This window comes from Prionailurus viverrinus, chromosome A3 (genome assembly GCF_022837055.1).
Source record: "Prionailurus viverrinus isolate Anna chromosome A3, UM_Priviv_1.0, whole genome shotgun sequence".
Classification (NCBI taxonomy): Eukaryota; Metazoa; Chordata; class Mammalia; order Carnivora; family Felidae; genus Prionailurus; species Prionailurus viverrinus.
Window position 1 is genome coordinate 100,664,558 of NC_062563.1, and position 9,203 is coordinate 100,673,760.

General features: G+C 48.6%; 1 pseudogene; it reads right to left on the bottom strand.

The window, feature by feature from the left end:
• Window positions 1–6,942: 6,942 nt before the first annotated feature.
• LOC125162957 (60S ribosomal protein L34-like) lies at window positions 6,943–8,715 on the bottom strand (annotated as a pseudogene).
• Between the last annotated feature and the right edge of the window lie 488 nt (window positions 8,716–9,203).

Sequence of the window (9,203 nt, forward strand, 5' to 3'; positions counted from 1 at the left end):
CGCTTCAGGCTGGAGCACCCTGGTTTTCCCATGACATTCCCTTCACCTTCTAAATGACCCTGAGTTCTTGAATATCTTTTTACCCCAGCCAGACTACGGACATTTGAAGGGCAGGGTCAAGGACCCTTCTGCCACCCTCTCTGAGCTGGACTCTGAGCTGGGCCCTATGGGGCACCCCAGCAGTGGTAAACAACGTTGGCTGGATCAAATGAGAGAAGCAGGGGACATGCTCTCCTTCCAGGGGCATCCCGCGACCCTGAAGTTTGCTACCTGGACGCACGCACATGCCTGACCACCAAACTCCCTGAGCCACAGGCCTGTGCCTTATTAGTTCTTTTCTTGCGTAGTTGGCTCAGTTAATGGCCCTGCTCAGAAGGCCAAGGCCGTGGGTTGGCTCCTCAGGGGTGGAATCATCCTGTGGCGAAACATTCTGTTCCTTGCCCGTGAACTATATAGAGTGTTGCAAATTACAACTGGATGACAAAAAGAGATTGTCCCTCCATGAAATGCAAAGTATACAGTTGTCTAGCTGAAGGGGGTGACCTCCTTTGTGATCCCCACCTCCTCCCCCCCCACCCCTACTATGATCCCTGGGGTTACTCTGGGGTGAGCCCTGGTGCATCCTCCTGTTCTGTCTTATATGTAAAGTCTCACCTCAGTAAAGCAGGTCTCTCTGAAGGTTGTAATGTGCCCAGAATGATTAGGCTCTGAGAAAACAGAGAATAAGAAGGGACAGTGGCTTCAAAAAGTATGAGCTGTACCTGTTTAGTGATGCAGGAACAAGAGGGAAACTTTATCGATTTCAAGGAACAGAAAGCATTGGCGGTGGCTGTTGTATGAATTCAGGCTCAGTTCTACAGTGGGGTGGGGGGCCCTGGGGAGGGAGGGCTGGCAGGGAGACCCATGACCATGACCAGAGGGGATGCTGACTTGAAAGGATCGAAGGCCGTGCTGCTGGAGGGGCAAGAACAGATGACGGTCGGGGGCTACAATCAGAGGGGATACCTGTGTATGGAGAAGGGTGAGGGAATGGCAAATCTAAGGTGCGGCAGGTCAGGGGTCACAGAAAAGGAAGCTGGGGCTCCACCAGATGCCAGAACATCTATGTACATACACAAGAACGCATCTCTTCCAACAACTGACTCCTCTTTCTGCTTCCTCATTCTGCTTAGGGTGTCACCATGTTGATGGACCAGGACACCCGGTCTGGGCCCAGGACCTCCCCTGACTCTCACAAGGCTCCCCGGAGACCAAATCTCTATTGTGGGATCTCAGGCCCCATCTGTGTTCCTGGAATTCCAAATGTGGCCTCCTTCTGAGCCCTGCCCCCCACCCTCACCCCCACCCCGCCCCCACCATTGCCTTGTTCCCGCTGGATTTCTATCACAGGTGGCTGTGTGAGGTCAGGATAAACCTAATTTGGAGTGCAAGATTACTGTTGCATTCACTTGGATGGAATTCATTTGTTGAACAATTGGCCATTGAAAATGGTGGTGGTGGGGGGCGCCTGGGTGGCGCAGTCGGTTAAGCGTCCGACTTCAGCCAGGTCACGATCTCGCGGTCCGGGAGTTCGAGCCCCACTTCGGGCTCTGGGCTGATGGCTCAGAGCCTGGAGCCTGTTTCCGATTCTGTGTCTCCCTCTCTCTCTGCCCCTCCCCCGTTCATGCTCTGTCTCTCTCTGTCCCAAAAATAAAAATAAACGTTGAAAAAAAAATTTTTTTTTAAAAAGAAAATGGTGGTGGCCTTTCTTTAATATAGCCATAATACCACTCCTCCAGAGAAACTGTTGACAAAGTAGTCATACATCACCTTCGTGTAGGCTGAACCCAGTCTGTCAATAACACTAGCAGCAACAACACCTCACCTGGCCTCTGGGCCTCCACTCTTCCTTGGTTCCCTTCTTTTTCACTGGCCCCTCCTTCACCATATATCTTTTTGGTTCTTCTTTATCTTCCTGGTGCCTAACATTGGAGCGCCCCAGGACTCAGTCATTCTTTTTTATCTATCCTTGCTCAAACTAGATGACCTCATCCCTGAAAAGAGGTCCATCTCTCTAGGCTGACTGCAATTATGTTTTTGCTTTTAAATGTTTACTCATGTGGAGAGAGAGAGAGAGGGAGAGGAAGAGAGAGCACAAGAGGAGGATGGGCAGAGAGAGAGGGAGAGGGAGAGAGAGAGAGAATCCCAAGCAGGCTCTGCCCTATCAGCGCAGAGCCTGATGCAGGGCTCAAACCCATGAACTGTGAGATCATGACCTGAGCTGAAACCAAGAGTTGGACGCTTAAACGACTGAGCCCCCCAGGTGCCCCTGACAGCATCTATGTTTATATCTCTAGCCCTGGCCTGTCCCCTGAACTCTAGGCTTGAATACTCAACTGTCTACTCAATGCCTTGACCTGGACATCTAATAGACATGGCCAACACACTATCCAAAATCAAACCCTATTATTGTGCCCCTAAACCTGCTCCTTCCACAGTCTTCTTGTAGTGGAAACTCTGGCAGATGATCTTCCTTTTTGTAATGCAAGTTGTAACGCAACTTCAGCTTTGATTGCCAAGGTATCACTTCCAAGAGGCATCTACTTCTCCTGCAAGCGACAGGACTGGACAAAGAACTGGGCCGCTCCCTGGACTGAGGCTCCTTTATTTCAGAGATTTTGGTTGATTTTGATAACTGATCATTTTGGGCCACTTGCCTTTTCTCTTCCTGTGCTTTAAATTCCCACTTTTGTGTTTTAAAGTCACCAAGACAGGAGCGCCTGGGTGGCTCAGTCGGTTAAGCGTCCGACTTCAGCTCAGGTCACGATCTCACGGTCCGTGGGTTCGAGCCCCGCATCGGGCTCTGGGCTGATGATGGCTCAGAGCCTGGAGCCTGCTTCTGATTCTGTGTCTCCCTCTCTCTCTGACCCTCCCCCGTTCATGCTCTGTCTCTCTCTGTCTCAAAAATAAATAAATGTTAAAAAAAAAAAAAGTCACCAAGACTTTCAAGTCACCATGACTTTCAAGTCACCATGAAACCCTAGGCCTCTACCCTTGACCCCAGGCCTGCATGTACATTCTCTCGCTTTCCCTCTCTCTCTCTCTCTCTCTCTCTCTCTCTCCCCCTGTGACCTCACTGTGTGGCCCCAAGTATGCTATGTAACTTCCAGGTCCTGTAAGTAATAAACCTTTATTTTTTTAAATTTCCTGATGATTATTGCTGAAGAGTGTCTTGCAATCATTGTAAGAACTACAAGGGCCGGTCCCACCACAGCATTGGTTATTGAGAGGCTGAAATAGGCACACAGCACTTCCCTAGCTCAGTAAATAGCTATGTGGCACCTTCATTCTTCTGATGCTCAGATCAAAATTGGTTCCAGGACTCTTCCTTGACGTGTTTCTTCGTGGTCAATATATCAGCAATGTATCTTCATGGTCAGTATATCAGCATATCCCATTGGCTCCGCCTTCAAAATATATCCACCATCACCCCTCTTGCCAGTATTCTTAGGCTTTGACCGTGGCCTACCAGGCTCTCATCATCTGTTCTGCCTCCACGTCCCTGGCTTCATCTCCTGCCGCTCCCCCTACTTGGCTCCTGCCACACAGGCCTTCTGGCTACTCCTCAGACCCGCAGCCCACTCCTGCCCGGAGGCCTTGGCACTGCTGTCCTCTTGGCTTGGAATTCACTCCCCGGGCACCCGCAGGGCTGGCTCTCTCATTCCTTTTGGTCTCTGTTTAAATGTCACCTCCTCAGTGAGACCTCCCTGAACCACCCTATTTAAGATTGCAAACTTTCCCACATTCCAGTCTCTAGACTCCTCCTTAGTCTCTTCATAGCACTTAACCACCACATGGGATATCATATATGTGTTTGTGTGTGCACATATCAACATTGAAGATATTACATCTTTCTGGGGCACCTGGATGGCTCAGTCGGTTGAGCATCTGACTCCTGGTTTCAACTCAGGTCATGATCTCACAGTTGGGGAGTTTGAGCCCCTCATTGGGCTCTGAGCTGACAGAGCCTGCTTGGGATTCTCTTTCTCCCTCTCTCTCTGCCCCTCCCGCCACTCTCTCACTCTCTCAAAATAAATAAACTTAAGAAAAAGCATTTAAGAAAAGATATTACATCTTTCTTGGTTGTTTACTATCTGCCTCTCCCCTGTAGAGACTCCGCGAGGGTGGAGAATTTGTCTGAATTGTGTACAGCTAGACTCCAGCATCCAGAACCATTCCTGGCACATAGTTCCATAGTTATTAAAGTTGTTAAATGAATCATCAGGCTTAGAGAGGCTAAATTCGTTCCCCAAGGCCACACCACTAGCATATGTAGAAACTCAGAGGCTTAACTAACTTGCCCAGGGTCAGAGAGTGAGGTGCAAAGTTGAGATTCAAGCCCAGGTCTGAATCAACTACCGTGCTTTCTACCTCTCCGCCCTCCCAAGGCCAACTACCTGGATTCACCCAACTGCCGCCTTCCTGAACAGCAGCCTTTCTCTGGCTGCAATTCATGCTTTAGAAAGCATAATAGTTTATGTACTTTGTTTAATTATAGTGTACTACATGGTTGCCCTAGAAAAAAGGAAAATATTTTTTAAAAATTAGAAAGAAAAAAAATTACCAACTGCCCAGAATCCAGAGACCACCATGGTTACTACATTGCTGTTTAGTTCCAGTCTTTTCTATGACAACTGTGCATAACAGAGATCATCATTATAATCCTGGCCACAAATCCTTGGTTCTAATCCCAACAAAAAAGAAGCAAAAGCATATAATGGGCATAGAAAGACAAGCGGGCTTTGGACAGAGGACATATGGACACGAAGTCTCCCCGGGTAGGGTCGGACAAGCAGGAATGGACACGAGGGATCTGAGGGAGGGGCGGGCAGGAACCATGGGGATGGCTGTCTCAATAGGAGCACTGAGGAAAGTGAGAGACATGGCCAAGTGGGAGGAAGGTGTGGAGAGCTGAGGACCGCAGCTCAGGCTGTGGAATTTGGACCCAACGAAAGAAGCCTCCAACAATTCCTGAGTGTGGGGTGGAGATACTAGAAGGAGGGAGACATTGTGAGATAAAATGTCTTCTCATCAGAGATAATTCAGACAGAAGCAGTTGAACTAAATGTCAAGGTCACAAGAAGGGGAGGAGTCAGAAATCACTCCCAAGGTGAGTGGCGGAGTGACCGGGTGAAGAGCGGTGGCTTTATCAAGACTCAGAAAGCAGGGAAGGGGCCTGAGGGACTCAGTTCTGGTTGTTGAGAATTGGCAGGGAGCAGTTCTACAAGCTACAACGTCTTAAGGGGGTTGTAAGCACAGGTGTTTCCCTGAGAAGAGGAGACTGGTGAGGGAAACTAAGGCTGGAGAAGTAGGCACCAGGACATTCTCTAGCCCAGGCTCTCTGAAGGCACTGCCTGCCAGACCGAACCTGCACTCACTTGCCTGGTCTGCAGGGCCCAGCACACCCCGGCCCAGTGGCATCCTCCCGCCTTCCTTCTCCTGCCCCCAGGAGGGCCCTCCACTGCCGCTGGACCAGCACCTTCTCCAGCACTCAGCTTGCTTCCAGGTGCTGGGTCGCAGTCCTCCTGCATTGGCTCCTGTGTCTTGCTCCCCAAACACACCCTCAGCTCCCCGGCCTCTTTGCTATGTATGCCTGGAGCCATAGCAGCAGGCACCCAGCAGAAGCTTCACAAATGCCCCTTGACTTGACTTCTCTTTCTCTTCTCTCTCCATCCAATCCCTGGCTCTGTCAGCTTCACTCCCCACCGATGGCCAGCGGTCAGTGTTGACTCTAAGAGCTGCAGGTAACCTTGGGGTATTTGTGTCCACCATCGCTGACCGCAGCTGACTTAGCCCTGTAAGGCTGCTTTCTAGTACAGACTCCTAGAACAACTACTCAGGCCAACTTTAACTTGCCAGTGATCCCCCGCGGGGTTCGGATTCAGATGCAGATTCTGGTTCAGTGGCCTGGGGTGAGCCCGAGATCCTGCTGTTGTTTCTAACAACTTCCAGCAGATACTGCTGGGCAACACCTGGAGTCATAGGGACCTGGGTGACTTCTGGGAGTCACTTTAATCCCTCTGGCCCCAGTGTTCTCATCTGCTGAATAGGGCTCTGACCACTTCACTGGGTTACCCAGTGGTCAAATGAGTTAGTGCTTGTGAAAATAAAATAGAAACCAAAGTCACCGAACAAATGTCAGATGTCACCATCTATCTCCAGTGTTGCTGTCGGGATGAATGTGATAAAATACACAAAAGGCCTTAGCAGGTGTGCAATAGATATTAGTAGCTCCCCTCCAGAGGCTGCAGGGTTGCAGATAGAGATGCTTTCTCAAAGTCAAGGTAAATAAGGAGTCACTCTGGGCTGGAGTGAGGCAGGGGGGTGGAGGAAAGGAAATGTGTTAAGGATATGCAGCTCCATGACACCTGGCCACGGCACAGCTAAGAAAGCACAGGCCTGGGCCTCTCCAAGGGTCCCTACTCACTGCGCCCTCCACCCCCCACAAAGCAAAACTCTGTCCCTAGAATCCAGTCACAGTGCCCATGCTCTGTCCTACGAGCCCAAACCAGCTCAGTTCCCAGGTCTGCTCTGGCTCTTGACTTTAATTCTTATACTTGCCCTGCTTGTCTGACCCCTCTTAGCCTGGGGAATCTGGCGCTGACCTTGACCACATCTCTTCATCTTACCCCATTGCCCATGACTCCTGTTACAGCTTCTGCTGTTAGTGACAGATTGCCATACTGATGCCAGCCTGTTCCAGGCAGGGTCCCATTCTGCCTGATCTGTATGATAGGCTGGACACCCACGGCAATCTCACAGCCATTTACAATGGGATGAGTGTGAAAGCCGTTACCAGCAGTGGGTGACTATGCGTGGTGACTAATGGGTTACCTGTGCCAAGGGAGTGGTAGGAGTTGAAAATAATTCTAGGTTTCAGGTCCAGGAGGTGGAATGATGAGCTCAACTAGGAGCGTTGAGCTTGGGGGCCAGCCCGGGTGAGGCAGCAAAGCGGACCTTTCTCTCCGGAAGTTGGAAGTGTGGGACTGGAGATACCAGAGAGGTCAGGCGGAAGTGGGGGCTTAGAGACATCCATACAGATGTAATTGTTGGATCTGTGTAGAGATAAAAGAGACTGAGGATCAGACGTTGGGGAACATTGCTGTCTACCCATAGAGCCAAAATTAATTCTCAGGACAGGGTCATGCTGACCAGGCCTCTCAAACAGACTGTGTTCTCTCTCCGGCCCCAGATGGCTCCCCTCCAGGTTCTTTCATGGAGGTGGGTATTGGGCGGCTGGCAGGAAGGCAGTCAGGCTCCAGTCTCACTTTTACAACAGGTCTCAAATTTAGACTTTTGATGTTTTTTCCAAATAGGATTATAGATACAGTCCACAGAGTAGCCCTGCAAGAAATGAAAGAAAGACACTGATGAATCAGATTTAAATGTGTGGCTTAGTGACTGGCCTTGCTGCCTGTAACACACAATGGATTCATATTTCTTTAAAATCCTGTGAAAAGTACAATTATACCTTATTGTACCTTTTATGTTAAAGCATTAATTACAGGTGAGCATTTACATTTTTTAAATGTTTTTATTAATTTATTTTTGAGACAGAGACAGAGCATGAGCAGGGGAGGGACAGAGAGAGAGGGAGACACAGAATCCGAAGCAGGCTCCAGGCTCTGAGCTGTCAGCACAGAGCCCGACGCGGGGCTCGAACTCACGAACCATGAGATCATGACCTGGGCCGAAATTGGATGCTCAACCGACTGAGCCACCCAGGTGCCCCATACAGGTGAACATTTAAAGTATACCACATGTTCTAATCCTAACCTGGTACTCTTCATCGTTTCAGAAAGCAGCCCCCCATATCGGAAGTGGGCAGGACTGTCTGCTTCTGCTTCGAACCCAGACAGCCCAGAAGTCCAGCTCCTGTGGTCTTCGGGGATTTCACCGTCCAGCCTGAGTTACCAGCTCATGTCCACAGCTACTTGGGAAGTCATCTGTCCCGGAGTCTGGATTCACCTGGACTCAAATTATCATTTTTTTAATTTTAGAAAGAGAGAGCACAGGCAAACAGGGAGGGTAAAGAGAGAGAGAGAGAGAGAGAGAGAGAGAGAGACTCTTAAACAGGATCCATGCTCAGTGTGGAACCCACGACCCTGGGATCATGACCTGAGCTGAAATTAAGACTGGGATGCTCAACTGACTGAGCCACCCAGGCGCCCCTCAAAATATTTTTTTAATTTCACTTCCCACCTCAAGCTTAAATTAACCTTTACAAAAAAATTTTCTATTACTCAAAAAAGCTTCATTTTTATTTATCTTATTTTATTTTTTAATTTACATCCAAGTTAGTTAGCATATAGTGAAAAAAGCTTCATTTTTAAATTTAGTTTTCTGACTCTGTGCTTGTATTCTGTCCTTCAAAACTTTCAAAGATTTTCTGCTCCTCAGTGAGGAAGCACACTCAGTCCCCTCACGGCCACAGCAGGCACGGAACCACCAAAGGCCCTGCTGACATGTTTGTTCGTTTGAGACAACCTCATAGGAAGGTGAGGTCTCACAGCACCAACTCCTCGATGCCGGCCTGGGCACACCCACACGCACATTTTGGTGCTTTCCTAACCTTCTTGGTATAAAGGTCAACAATTCTACTACCAGGGACAGCCTGGTGTCCTTAGAGGCTGTGTTGTAGACCCATCTGAGATGGTATTTCAGACACTGGACCATTCTAAATGCCTCCAGACACTGTCCCCAGAAAATTAAAAAAAAAAAATTTTTAGTTGTGGTAAAATACATGTAACATAAAATTTACCATCTTAGCCACTTTTAAGTATAGGGTTGAGTAATGTTAAGCACGTTCACGTTGTTGTGCAACCAAATTCTAGAATTGTTTTCATCTTACAAAACTGAAATTCTGCATCTGTGAAATAACAACGCCCCCTTCCCCCCACCCCAGCCCCAGGTGGGGCTGCATACATTGCATGCATCTATCTCCCTTATTATGTTTATCCATTTATCTATTGATGGACACTTGGGATGCTTCCACCTTTTGGCTATTGTAAATAATGCTGCTGTGAACGTGGGGGTAGAAATACCTCTTCAAGACTCTGCTTTCAATTCTTTGGGATGTATAGCCAGAGGTGGAATTGCTAGATCATATAATAATCCTAGTTTTAAATTAAAAATTTTTTTTTCAAAGTTTATTTTATTTTTGG